Below are 15026 nucleotides of genomic sequence, written 5' to 3' on the forward strand. Positions count from 1 at the left end.
CGTCAAATCATGGGATTAGTAGTCAAGCAGACCCCAGGCTCCCATGAGCCGTGGCAAAATGCCGGGATAACGCCAAGGAGAAGACCCACAGTTTTTGATAGCATAGTTTTATTATGAACTGTTATTTGATATTTAATGAAATACCTACACATGTCTAACCATTTGAAACTCTGCCATACAATCCACTCGCGCGCACGTTTCAATCATGAGTGATGATCAAACGCAACCGCTAACTACTCTCGCTCGATGTACCAAATAAGGTACAATTTCAACTGTAATACGATGGTATAAGGTTTAGTATCGGTTAGGTACTTGTGTATCCGCTCAACGTACCTAATAAGGTACAATTTATACTTTAATACGATGGCATAAGGTATAGTATCGGTTACTTGAGTTGTAGTATGACGGTAACCAAATTAAACGAGTGGACAATAGTTAAAAAGGGGTCATCCATTAATTACATCACACGTTTAGGGGGAGGGAGGGGGTCAAGAAAATGTGACATATTGTGACATGGGGGAGGGGGGAGACAAAAACTTTGTGACGTCACTTTAACTTCATCAGTAATCGAAAATTTATTTAAATTATTTTATTCGCTATACATTTAAATAACAAGTTTTTAAAACGATAATCGTTTTTATTCGTTTCATTTTCTTTCGCAGTTTTGGGTTATAAAATGACTAATATTTATATCGTCAAAAATATTTTGATAAAATATTAATAATACTTAGGTACTTACTCAATTCGATTTGGCGCTTTCGTAGAAAAAATGTGACGTCACACTAGGGGGGAGGGGTTTGCCAAATGTGACCAAATATGACAAGGAGGGGGGGAGGGGTAAAAAAACCTAGAAATTCGTGTGACGTAATTAATGGATGACCCCAAATGGCAATGACTAAATTTATTACAATGCAATGTATTGTTATACTACTGTTAGTTACATAACCACTTAATATGAGAGAACAATAGAGAATATTACGTAAAACTCTGTATAGGGGGCGTCTTTAGCAGAAATAGTAAACAAGCCGCCTTGATGCATCAATGTTATATTTATTCGTAATAAATATTCTGTGTTTGCGGCATAGTACCTATACATATAACTTATACCGGGTGTGGCCTGTAATATGAGCAAAAAAATTTACTGTAGGTTGTACTCCTCATACTGACCAACATTTGTTCAGCGACTTTTAAGAATAACTTGTGGTTTGATTTATATATAAAGTTTATTCTAAGACGCAATGTATTGTGAATTTTGTTATGTTTAAGGCCTGACAAGCAACGTCAATCACAATGATATGGCGTGGCGATGGCGTCCATTGAAGATAATATTTATTTTGTATGAAAAGTAGGGAGTCTAAATACTTCATAATTTTTAAAAGTTGTTGATCAAAAGTGTCACCGTTTGAGGAGTAACAGTCTATGTAATAATTATTTGCTTGTGTTACAGGCCACACCCGGTATAAGTTATCCACAGACAAAAAATCCTCTAGATTTAGCATAGTCGCGCTACCCTCTCTGCCACACATACGGTAATTTTACTCCATGTTCGAGTCAAAAGTGTCTGTGTGACGTCCGTGTCTTTGAACGGACCAATCACGGCACGGGACTTCGTTCACCTCGTCCCGCGCACCCCCGCATTTTTGGCATCATCGGTTGCATGAAATAATTGCTCTAAACTCGGTCTAGAGGATTCCTAGTCTATGAAAGTATCCTATGGTTTACCATTAGATTAAGTATATTAGATTTTTTTATTTCAAGATGAAAATTACACTATAAATTTGCTACATTCGCGTCAAAATTATGTTTATCTTAAATCATTTTTTTAGGGTTCCGTACCCAAAGGGTAAAACGGGACCCTATTACTAAGACTTCGCTGTCCGTCCGTCCGTCTGTCTGTCACCAGGCTGTATCTCACGGCATTAAAAAACCGGGCAAGTGCGAGTCGGACTCGCGCACGAAGGGTTCCGTACCATAATGCAAAAAAAAACGGAAATAAATGCAAAATAAAAACGGTCACCCATCCAAGTACTGACCACGCCCGACGTTGCTTAACTTCGGTCAAAAATCACGTTTGTTTATTTTATTCTGTTTTTAGTATTTGTTGTTATAGCGGCAACAGAAATACATCATCTGTGCAAATTTCAACTGTCTAGCTATCACGGTTCGTGAGATACAGCCTGATGACAGACGGACAGCGGAGTCTTAGTAATAGGGTCCCGTTTTACCCTTTGGGTACGGAACCCTAAAAAACATAGCTTGCCTTTGTAAAGTCGGGTAAAACCCTCAAAATGCTATCAACACTTAACTATGGCGGATAAAAACAAAGAAATTCGATGTATTCGAAATTAGATGCCTACAACTACGTAAACAATAACACGCGACGGAAACGGGCGCGTATCGATAGTGTCGGCGTTTGTCGATAGATGATATCGATAGATTATTCGTTTTATTGTCGTGAAATAATAACCAATAATATACAGGGTGATTTCTGGGTCGTGATCCAGAACCACTTTTTCTGACTCTGTAAATGATCCACATTATCAAATGGTAGTATTTGCTTAAAAGATAATTACTTTAATTATTCTTATTTTTCTAGTAAAATTAATGTTATACTAAATAATTATGGCCTATGACTTTTGACATACGCTGTATGGAAAGCGACAAGCGTTCACATTGAGTAGGGTCACCAAATTGTATGCAAAAATGTTTTTTCCTACTTGTCATTTGGAAAATAATCATCATTATTGGTGATAAACAATAATTAACAACATCATTAGGCTCATCTTTGGATTCTGTATGATGTCTGGCTCTCTTGCTCCACGACCCCGAAATCACCGTGTATATTCTATATATTGTACCTAACATCCCCATACTGTATATCAAATAAATAATTTCTGATTTCCCCAATAGCCTCATTTGAAAATGTAACATTTTCTGTATAATGTTATGCCCGCGGTATACCAAATCCGCTTTCTTAAGCCTCTCACGTCGAATAATTGGTCCACAGTTCCACACATAATGTTATTTTGAAGGAAGATTTTTCTATAAGGAATGCATTAACCTAACCCACTTTTCTGATAACAGTTCGTTCTTTTCTGTGGAGATCGCAGTTCCTATCTTGTTACGGACATTCGCATCCGCATTCGCGACCGCGGAACTTCCGCAGCCTTTCAGATCCGCCTCCGCAAAAATCCATGCGGAGTTTATGCGGATGCGAAGCCATGCAAGTCGCTACATGAACGGGGCTTGACATTGGTGTCAAATCCACATGCGTATATTGCGAATGCGTTTGTTTATGTTCACGTTGTTATCATGAATTAACGTGTTTATTTATTTAACTTTATTGCACAAAACATAAAAATAATATACAAATGGCGAACTTAATGCCTAATGGCATTCTCTACCAGTCAACTATCGGGCCAAACAGAGACATGTAAAAATGGTGCAAGGAGAACAGAGGCACCAGGTTTATATTGTTTTGATCGGCATCGAAGATAAATCTATTTCGAAGTGTAGCTAAAATACCTAGTACATTTTACGTCATATTTTAAACTAGTAGTCTAGTACCCAGTTATTTGAAAAAAAAAAACATTTAAGGGGTCATCCATTAATTACGTCACACGAATTTCTAGGTTTTTTGACCCCTCCCCCCCTCCTTGTCACACTTGGTCACATTTGGCAAACCCCTCCCCCCTAGTGTGGCGTCACAATTTTTCTACGAAATCGCCAAATAGGATTAAGTAAGTAGGTACCTAAGTATTATTAATATTTTATCAAAATATTTTTGACGATAGAAATATTAGTAATTTTGTAATCCAAAACTGCTTAGGAAAGAAAACTAAACGAATAAAAACGATTATCGTTTTAAAAACTTGTTATTTAAAAGTACAACAATTAAATAATTTAAATAAATTTTTGGTTGCTGATGAAGTTAAAGTGACGTCACAAAGTTTGTGTCTCCCCCCTCCCCCATGTCACAATATGTCACATTTTCTTGACCCCCTCCCTCCCCCTAAACGTATGATGTAATTAATGGATGACCCCTAATGACTAGTTTAGAGATCAAATGAATAGGTTTAAATTTAATACAATGCGATTCAGTAGCGGATTTGGAGTCTTTGCCGCCCTAGGCCCCAGGCCCTGTAGCCGCCCCTTTCAAGGCACCCATAATATTGAATACATTTTGAGTTATTTCTTGTTACCATCAGCAAATTTTTTGTCATATTTTGCCGCCCCTAAATATCTTGCCGCCCTAGGCCCGGGCCTACTGTGCCTTAGGGCAAATCCGCCACATGCGATTACCAATGCAAAGTATGGCGTTCGTTTCTGTGAGGGTCGCAATTCTAACCCAGAATGTAATGATTTCACAAATTACTATACAATACGTTTTAATGCACCTTTTTCCATAACTCAAAACAACAAAAAGAAAACTATCGATATCGACACATCATTCACAACCACATCCCTAACAAAGTTTATAAACAACGCCCAAATCATAGTAAGCAACGAAAATTTCTGCTCATTTCTCAGCCCACTTGACTACGAAACTCAAGTATTTCATTGATCCGTTAATGGTTGCCGAAAATGTCTCGATATTAAACCCACTAGTGATGTGGCTTCTTGTTTTATCGATAGGTGTCGTGGCCGGTGACATTATTTTGTCGAACAACGAAATCGGACCGCGCTATGAAACGAATAAAATCAACAAAGGTAAGTGTAAGTACAATTATCATGTACTATTTCGTAATTAAAAACTAATACCATACTGATTTTGACAGTTTACTATTGCAAAATTAAATTAATGCATGTCACATTTATATTTTAATTTTTTGAATGAAATTGAATTGAATTGTATAAACAAGTCTTGTCGGAGCAACCATAATGAGCTAATTAATTAGTGGAAACTGTTTTGGCTTATGTAATATTTAATTGTAATTATCTATATGTGTTATTTTTCGCTGTTTGTTTCCCATTATCAATAAAAAAAATAAAAAATAATAATTAAATATTATCAAAGAGAATAGATAGTATAGAGGGCTATTGCCAAAGTAAATTTTGTAGTCACGGTACATTTACTGCCATTTATCGACACACGATTAAAACTTAAAATAAAATTGAAAATGTATAAATTAATCAAAATGTGTTTACGGATAAATGATTTTTAATTTTTATTGTTCCATACTGACCCATGTTCTTTCACAGATATGTATCAACGCCATAATGGCGCCATCTATTCGAGAAAGACTTTTTCTTGATTTCCGAGGCACGTTTTTTTCTTAGACTTTATTTATCTTATACGGAGTTATATATATCTCTGATATTATTAAGATGAAACGGGAGCTGAGTTTTAAATATTTTAGGGAAATATACCTGTCTCGCTATCGGAAGCGGCTCCTAAAACTAGTGCAAAAAGGACAAGCGAATAAATCGCGTAAAAAACCGCGTAAAAATCTCAAAAGTCGAGGTTTCGTACTCGACTATTCCTTCTCTTCTTAATACACGAAATCGAGCGGTCGAATTTCAAAAATCGGCCCCTTGATAGAAAAACTGTTACAATGTCATTGAGTTTTCACTTTTGCCGGCACTCCCGGAGTGCAATCCGTTGTTTGTTTTTACAAGCTTTTATTTAGTTAGACCGTTGTCTGTATGTCTGTCTGTAATCAAATCTTGCAAGTTAAATTTGATCCACTTCCCGGTTTCCGATTGAGCTGTAATTTTGCATGCATGTATAAATCGGATGACAATGCAATATTATGGTACCATCGAGCTGATCTCTGATCTGATGATGGAGACAGGAGGTCATAGGAACTCTGTGACGAAACAACGCAACCTAATTGTGTTAGGGGTTTTTAGAATTGTCTCGATGAGTTAGTTGTCTGTCGTAAGAAAAGTACAATTAGCGATAAAAGCGTGTACCAAAAATGAAATTTTTGCCAGGAACTTTTTTTACCTACAGTGCCTGTTTCAGGGGTCTGGCTCCGACATAGACAGAGGGTGGACGGACGGGAGAACTCGGGACACTACTTCATCTCCAACTCAGTTGAAAACGAGTCGGATGCCCCATTCCTGGGCGCCTTGGCTTTGAGACAAAAGCGGGCTGTGCTGAGTGAGTAAGATTTATAATTATTATATTTTGGGGCATTATCTATGAAAAGGGACCTTATTGTCGATGGCGCTTACGCCGCACAGCGTCGCGCGGCACTGTGTTTATACCGGAGCATCAATAATAATGGCGTAAGCTCCATCGACAATAAGGTCCCTTTTCATAGATAACGTCACATTTTATCATAGCTTCCTAAGGCCCGAGGTCCTACTTATAGCACCTCATCAGTTCGATGAAATAAAAAAAAATGTTAGTATCATATCACGTTCCCTGTGTACCGTAAAATGGGGTGAGTTGGGTGAAATTTGACTTTAAAACCTCGATAAAATTTTATTTTTACATGTGAAAACTGAATGGTGTATATAATAAGTGGTTCGGACGTTTGTATTTTAATTTGTATTTTATTTTGGGTAGTTTAATTTCATAACTTTGACGATAAAGAGGAAAACCCACCTCACCCCGTAGTGCCTCGTATTTGGGCTGAGAGGGTTTTTCACAAATATGGATTGTAAAAAAAAATCTGAAATAATCTTTTTTTTTTTCATACTAAGGTGATTTTGGAATTTGTTGGATCGATTTTTTTTTATTATGCGTATTACTCCATTTTAAATTGGAATACATTATTTTTGTAGCAGTAGCCTTAAAATTTCTTCTCACCCCCCTCTCAAACCTTCTCTCCCCATTCATAAACCACCTCTCCCCGCGAAACCTACTCACCCCGTTTTACGGTACCTGGGAACCAGAAATTGAGTCCTCACGTGCAACATGTTTTTGTCAAAAGGTTCACAGCCAGTATGTGCATGCATATAAAAAAGACCTAGCTCACACGTGCTGTAAATTTTGGAAATGCTTTAAGTTTATATGGGGTCGTGCATCATTAGTGGTGCATGCACGTATCATATGTACCCTAAAATGCGGTATCGTCTTGGGTCGTCCCATTCGTTTTTCGTCAAGTTCTTAAATTAGTCCTATTCTGCTTTCGTCACTCATTCTACATTCGTCACAATCGTCGGTGGCTTTCAATCGGTGGTCGGACGACCCAAGACGATACAAAAAATTCTACACATATGATGCATGCACAGGGAACGTGATATCATTACAGCTACATGTTAGTAAGTACATTAAAATTAATCATTAACATTATACATAAAGGCAAATAATTGACACAATGTTTAACTCCTATTCAATTGGAACTGAGTCGCTATTGGTCTGTTTCGTTCAATTTTCCAACAGCGCAAAATAAACACTATTTCTTACTATATAGGTTTAAATTTCAATGGCAAATTTGGATTTTTGATTTGTATGGATGGGCCTTAGGAGGTAGAGAAATATATGTAAAGAAAGAGCAATGTGCCTGCTCTTCTTGAGCCGACTGGCATTATCAGAGATGATGGCAAGAGGCCCGACGGGGTGTCTTTAGTTCCTTGGAGCTTGGGACGGATGCTGGTGTGGGATGCTACCTGTGTAGACACGCTGGCACCGTCCCACCTCCAACGGACTACTGTAAGAGCGGGCGGGGCGGCGGAAAGCGCCGAAATTCTAAAACGTAACAAATATAAGAGCCTCGGTAGAGAGTACCATTTTGTACCATTTGGAGTTGAAACTCTAGGTCCATGGGGTCCCAGCGCGCTTAAGTTGTTCGCAGAAATCGCGAAGCGTCTGGTTGACGTAACTGGTGACCGAAGAGCTGGCGGCTACCTCGCACAACGTATCAGTATTGCGATACAGCGGGGAAATGCCGCCAGCATCCTTGGTACAATGCCTCAGGGGCCTATTTTAGATTTAAGCTAGTTATTAATTTTGTTTAGTTGTACCACTGTATATACAGGGTGGAAAGGCACGACGATCCTTCCCGGAAGTATTAGGTCGTTTAAGTGATACAGAGCAGATTGGTAATGGTAAGAATCGTTAATTGAATAAAAAATAAAAATACAAAATTTTCTACTTTTTAACTGTGGTGATAACCCTATAGCATGTGCACATGACGGCTAGGTTAAGGATCTCCGTCGGGAAAGCTCGGGACTTTACGCTTTTTTCCGATTGTTGACAGAATCGCAATGATGTATGAATGACGCATAAATGACAAATAAATCAAATGAATGCAAAAATATTACAAACAATTTAATTACTTCCTTAGATAATTAGGTACTTTTTGCCAATATTTAACACTATCTTCTCTTCACATACGGTTTTCAAATGTACCTCCGTGTCTTATAATGTACGCCGCAGCCCGCACCCGAGCCCGCGCACATTGCCCACATGTCATTTCATTGAAGAAGAAAGAGAAGAGTTTTGTAGTAGATATTTGATAATGTTCCTCATTTTTCCTCCGCAGATTGTCAAAAGCAGCAATTAGCCTTTAATGTCTCATTTCGTCCGCAGTTTCACATTCCGTTTGGTACACCATATCTTTTACACAGTCCCACAAATTTAAATAACCACGAGCATCTAACAACGGTATTTTTATTTGAAGAATATGACATTAGATAAGTAAAGTTCAATGACAATTTAATTTCAAACATCAGACGTTTTGTCTATTTCCTACCACGCAAGAAGGTTTGTTAGTTAGATATTTAAGAAGTACCTATTTATTCTTGATGTATTCTTAGTAGATATTTCATTTTTGCAAATTCATTTGGTCTATCAAACACAACCTACTTGTATTAGTTTAGACAGTTTCCAATTATTCGAAAATAATTTTGTGAAACGTGTTAAGAAACTATAAAACCTTTTTATCAGTCAAGGAAACCAGAGATATTTATAAGACGATTGCGTACTTTTGAGTGGTTGTCAATGTCACAATTTAAACTGTCGTTGTAAACCAAAGAGTAAAGTAAGTATAATAGGTAAAGAGAGCCCTCTTGAAGCATTTTATGGAAACTCATTTGAAAGCGCCATCTCTGATTCTCCCCTGAAACTAAGTATGTATGTGTGCGTGTACAACTACATATGCATCCATACGTGTACTTTCGTCCCACATAATATTAGGTCTACTTGGTCGGTTTAAAAGTCCATTTTTTGATTGGTTTCTTGTAACAAATAACTGTAATTGTTTACAAGAAGTCAAACAAAAAATGTACTTGTAAACCGCCCAAGTAGACCTAACATTATGTGGAAAACGTTAATTAATGTTATCAATAATGGAATTTAAAAAAAAGAACAGAATATTAAAGTAAATATGTTTATTGCTTTCATTTTGTTGATAGCGTAATACAATAAGTGTAGGGAAAATAGTAACAGAGACAATAGAATAAGTGTACTCGTAAAGAAGCAAACTTGTTGTTTACCTCTCGTGCTTATATCGAGATCAAAACATGCGAAATATTCCAAAATTACTAGTGTATAGAGAGATTTAAAAAGTGGAATCTTGATCGTTGCAGAGTCACGAGAAGCGAGCAAACTTTGCTGCCGAGAGTAATTCATGTTTTACTCCACATGATCGCTAGAAAAGTACAATTTTTGGTAAATAATAGAAAAGAAGGCGTGTGGTGAAAAAGCATTCACACACAAGAAAATACATGTTAATAAGAAAATTTACTACGCCATAAGAATAAGAAGAGCCTAAAAATATGCGTTATACCAGTGCAAACTCCATTTAACATATTTTATTTTTGTAATGTTTATGTCTGTTGTAATATGATTGTGCTGCACGTTTAGTTTCGTCTTCATCATCATTATAATTTATTTTACCACATAATATGCGATTAACTGATCTGCACCAACTGTACAGTAAAACATTTATTGTAGTGTTTGTGAAATACTGGGTCAGTTTATCTTTATGTATAAAACATTTAAAAGGATAATTAACCAACACATCAGTTATTGCGGTAATGTCTTTTTTCAAGTTATTCTTCGGCACATTTTTTTTTTTAAATGACATTGTAATGTTTTGTATGTCATGAAAACAATTGACAAAATCCTCGCTTGGGTAGCAAAGCCATCGCCTCGTGCTATATTCTTTTGCTTTAATGAATGCATTTTTTTTGTCTGCGTCTTGTCCATCAACTAGACTTTCTCTGCAGGTCTCACACCTTTTGACAACATTTTTAAGACATTTAGTCAGTACCCATCCACACACATAATTCCGCTGACCCGCATCGGATTCTTGTAAATTGTCACATGAGAAAACCTCAGCATTACATTCTACATCCTTTTCAGGTGGAACGTCTGCGTCTGCATGTTTTTCTTTCAGAAAGAAATCTAGTGTTTGTAGACATTTATTTGAGTCATCTTCGCAGTTCGCATTTTTGGAATGGAGCGAGTTATAATTGTTTAATAAAAGCGCTTTAAAGGCCGCTTCAAACGCCGTAGTATTAGGCGCGTTGTTTCTTGCCCCATAGCTGCGAATGTTCCCGAAAAAGTTTTCTAAGGGATCCTGATTTAAGTGTCGGGTTAATAAAATGTCAAAACCGAACTTTTCCGACAAAACTGTCCATATTCTTTCTACACCTTCTATAGTTTTAATAAAATTAATAACAGATGGGACGGTCTGTTCGATTTTTCGCATTTTATTCCCACTCATTTCTTGTTTTTTTATAAATGTTACTGTCTTTAAAATTGTTTTACAGTCTTGCCATAGTTTATGATGTGGCGAATTCCGCTTCACGCATCCTTTGTATTTTTTTCCGTTAGGAATGCTTATGGTATTTCCATTCAGGCTGTCGAATAGGTCGTCGAGCATCAAAGTAATGTCAATTAATTGACGACACTCCTGAGGCAGATCGCCACTGGCCGATAGGTGTTCAGCGGCTACAGCTACGCTATGGCTAAATAATTGGGTCGCTAATTTGACTCGCATTTTTTTTATTTTTTGTCGATTTACATGCTCTTCGGTCAACTTGTCCACTAGCCGTAGTTCTCCATATGTTCGGTCGGCGGCATATAACATTTCATAATGTTGCCACATCACTATTTTCTCTTGCCCGTTTGTGACATAGCGCATGTCCTTGGAAAGTAAATTATTCCTGAGTCCCTTCATTAAATGGGGAGTGTCATAAATATGGATAATGTTTTTGCCATTTATTTTAAAATGTTCATATGGTAACTCCTTCTGTAGCTGTTTATTTTCTTTTTTGGTGTCATTTACTAGTTCCTTGATGGCTCCAACATTTACTTGGCTCTGATCACAAACAGTATTCACGATTATGAGACCAGATTTTTGTGCGTGTTTGATAACATCCACAATAATGTTATTTAATTCCGTTTTCTGCAAACATGTCGTAAAATAGTAGGCAATCGGTTGCTTAAAATTATGTTTGATTCCTTTTACCATAAATACTAAGGCGTGGTCCGCAAACGCCTTGTCACGGTTGCAAGCAAAGCCTTCCATTCTATCCTTCTGCGCATTATAAGAAACCTGCGGTTTTAATGACATCTCGTCGAACATGAGGCTGCATAATCTGTCAGATAGGTTTTGCTTCGCAACAGTTTCCTTAATTTTTTTGAAAATTATGGGGTTTATCCCCGGTCTAAGTTTTATCTGGCCCAGTAAGCGCTTCATAGCTTTTGTAGATGGTAAGGTAAAATATTTATGAAGTAATGCATAGCATTTCGGACTTTTTTTGTATACAGATAATGACAACACCTTTTCTTCAACCGTGAAGCGTCGTCCTTTTGGTGTTTTTTTCGCTTGCTGCTGCATCTGCATAAATAGTCGCGCTGGTTTTGTCATGTTATTTACAATATCCTGGAATGCAGGATTGGTTGTGAGGTCTTCGGCATTTGCCAGCCTCGCTGCAAATGACTTAGATTTTTTCTGTAACCTTATTATCTCCGTACGTAGCCGCTTGATTTTTGTACGCAGTGAGATTGATTCTTCTAAGCTGGTGCTAGATGATTTTGTTTTCAGCCCATCTGAAAAACAAAACTGAATGTGTGAATTTGGAAGCATGGTTAAAAATAATAAACCGCACTGTTACAATAGAGACTATTACTGCCATGTTCTGCCGCCAGAGAGCAACATTAATTTGTTTGGTAAACCATAATGCAGTGGTTCCTAACCTTTTCAGTCCGGTCACCCCTATGACTAACTAGGTAACCTGATCTTAAACTGATTTTTATGAAATTTGGTACCAATAGAGATAGTTTTCTGAGTTGGTACCGAGGAAGGACAAAGGATAGCTTTTATAAGATAAGATAAAAAAGGAAGCTCCGTGGAAGTATGTGTGGGTAATCTATGTATAATAAGCAAATAGTCTGTTCGAGATCCTGAAAACGGTGAAAAATAGAGATACTACTCCTAAAAATACGTGTGACACCTCATTAGTTTCGTCATGATGCCTAGAAAAATGTATTCGAAGAGAGTATTAGCACACAAAAGATATCAAAAGTTATAAACAAAAAAAGGGGAGATTAAATAGTTGTTTTTTATTTCCCCAATATCGCAATAAGTATCTGTCCTTCCTTTTCCCGAAGCGATTTTGTGCTGGCTAAAGCTATTAGAACCCTTAATTTTCAATGATATATAAGGCTTAACATGCTTTACTTTTAATATTTTTTGTGTACATTACACGCTTCGAATACATTTTTCTAGGCATCATGACGAATGAGATATCACACGTATTTTTAGGAGTAGTATTTCTATTTTTCACTGTTTTCAAGATCTCGAACAGGCTAAAAAGGTGGATAAAAAGTAAGCTACTTAAATCATAAATTCCACGTAGAATTAAGTCGTGGGCAAAAGTTAGTATACAGTGTGTAACTGGCTTGCGGGCATTTATTAAAACTGATAATAATATGATCCATTAGCAGTTGTTTTGAATTAACTGCTTAATTAAATTTCCGAAATCCGCACATGCAATGTAGTGGGTGTACTGCGTAATTGTCGTTACTCATATCGCTAACGCAGGTGGTACAAGGCATATCATGGTACGGGGATAAAAAACTGAGACAACTCTATCACAAAATTACTGTCGTCCTTATCATTGCGTTCATATATGGAGGTTTTAAGTGTTTTTTGTAAACTTTGACATGATAATTTCAAAAGTCGTCAACACGTCGGGTTGTCAAAACACACCAAAAAATATGCAAAAGTGGTATTAGATTTTCTTTAAAATGGGTTACGATGCTCAAGAGTTGTTAATACACGTGGAACTGCAGCTCAAGGCTTAAGGCTTTATCGGAAACACTTCCCTAATTGACGACATCCACACAATGCTCGATTGATAACAGCGGCTTCTCAGCGAGTTCGTGAGATCCAGCCAATCGCCCCTGGTCAGCTTGAAAGCGCAATGCACGGGACCGTGCCAGTGCAAGTTGGGGAATGGATTCTCGAGCACTTCAGACAGGTAGCAAACCAACGACAAGTACCTTACCTACTCGTATTATGTGGCGTTAATGTATTATATTGTAATGTATAAAAATTAGGGGTTTGAATTTAAGTTAAATTTAGTTGGTAATAAAGTGTTTATCAATGAAACTAGTGCCTTTAATTTGGTGTAGCTATCTTAAGTGTTGTTGGTATACTTGGTATCGCTAACTCTTAAAATTAAACGTCGTAATAATAATAAACAAAGTATGAAGAGCTGTCATTAGCACTTACTTGTCAATTTACTGTGCTGACCATTGCTGGCAATTAAAATTTCGTTAGAAAGTTCATAAAGGCTGAATTTTAGTTTTTTAATTAAATTAAGATCATGGTTAAGTTAAAGAACTAAATATGTTACTTTACCCTGTTTCAATAAAAGCCCACTTGTCGGTAACAGACTGTATATCTATTGTATAAATGTAAATATACCTTGACCGCCCAAAGCACCTCCCGCCCATTTAGATTTGCTTATCACGCTGTAATTATGCTCCATGATTACACCGGCGCGAGCTTGAGCAGCACTCGTATCTTGAGTTATAGCTGAAAAAGTATTAAGATTCTTATTATCTATCCATTATACATACCTACTAAATAGGCAGAAATTTATGTCATGAATTTCTATCGCTTTATTGTACAGTGTTGAGTGAGGTACGGCTAAACCGGAAATAACTGAATCGAATTTGATGAAATCCGCTCGTACTCTGAAGCTATGGCTGTGGCTAAATGTCTCTGTCGCATAGAGCTGGGTGCGCCTCATGCTGCCCTCCAGTCGCTATTATGTGTTCCCTTGTTTGGGATGAGGTTGTTATTGTTACTCATGAAACCATGACATTAAGTAAAATTTCTGTGAGAATGAAATAGAGGGCAACTGCTAGAATACTCTCCTTCACATTCCATATTTTAATTGCTTAATTTTACAAAAAAACATGTACCTTTACAAGTAATTAAACAATATTAGTTAGTTGTACATTGTTGTTCAATACAATTTTCGTTGGTCGCCACTTGAGAGACATCTAGTATCGAGTAGCGGTACAGCCGGCCTAGCCAAGGTTACAATCGCTATCGCTTCGACAACGAAAAGCATTATGTCTCTCTATCACTCTTCCATATTAGTGTGACAGTGACAGTTGCGTTTCGATCGCTACGAAGCGTAAGCGATTGGCATCTTGGCTACGCAGCCTGATAATTCCGCTACTCGATGCTAGATGTCGACTATGAAAATACTAATATTTTTGGTACCAAAACTGATGCATGGAGTGAGCACTCTTGTCTTACTATATTTCTCTATGGTATTATTTAAGCAAAAACCTACCTGCGGAATTGCTTTGTGTTGGTGTACTGAGACTCTGAAACTGCGGAAAGAAGGCGGCTTGAGGCATTTCAAAAATATCTGAAAATAGCATTTTTATATATAAATAACGTTAGAAAAAGAGAAACTGTGGCGAGTAACAAAAAACCCGTGGTAGCCTGTTCGGTAAGGGAAATTATCGCTTACAAACAACAAACACAAACAAACAAACTTTTATCCCTTTTTAACCCCCTTAGGGGTTGAATTTCCAAAATCGCTTCTTATCTCTTGTACACTTTATAAATCTAAACTGGTGTGCAAATTTCAAA

This window comes from Cydia fagiglandana, chromosome 27 (assembly GCF_963556715.1).
Source record: "Cydia fagiglandana chromosome 27, ilCydFagi1.1, whole genome shotgun sequence".
Classification (NCBI taxonomy): domain Eukaryota; kingdom Metazoa; phylum Arthropoda; class Insecta; order Lepidoptera; family Tortricidae; genus Cydia; species Cydia fagiglandana.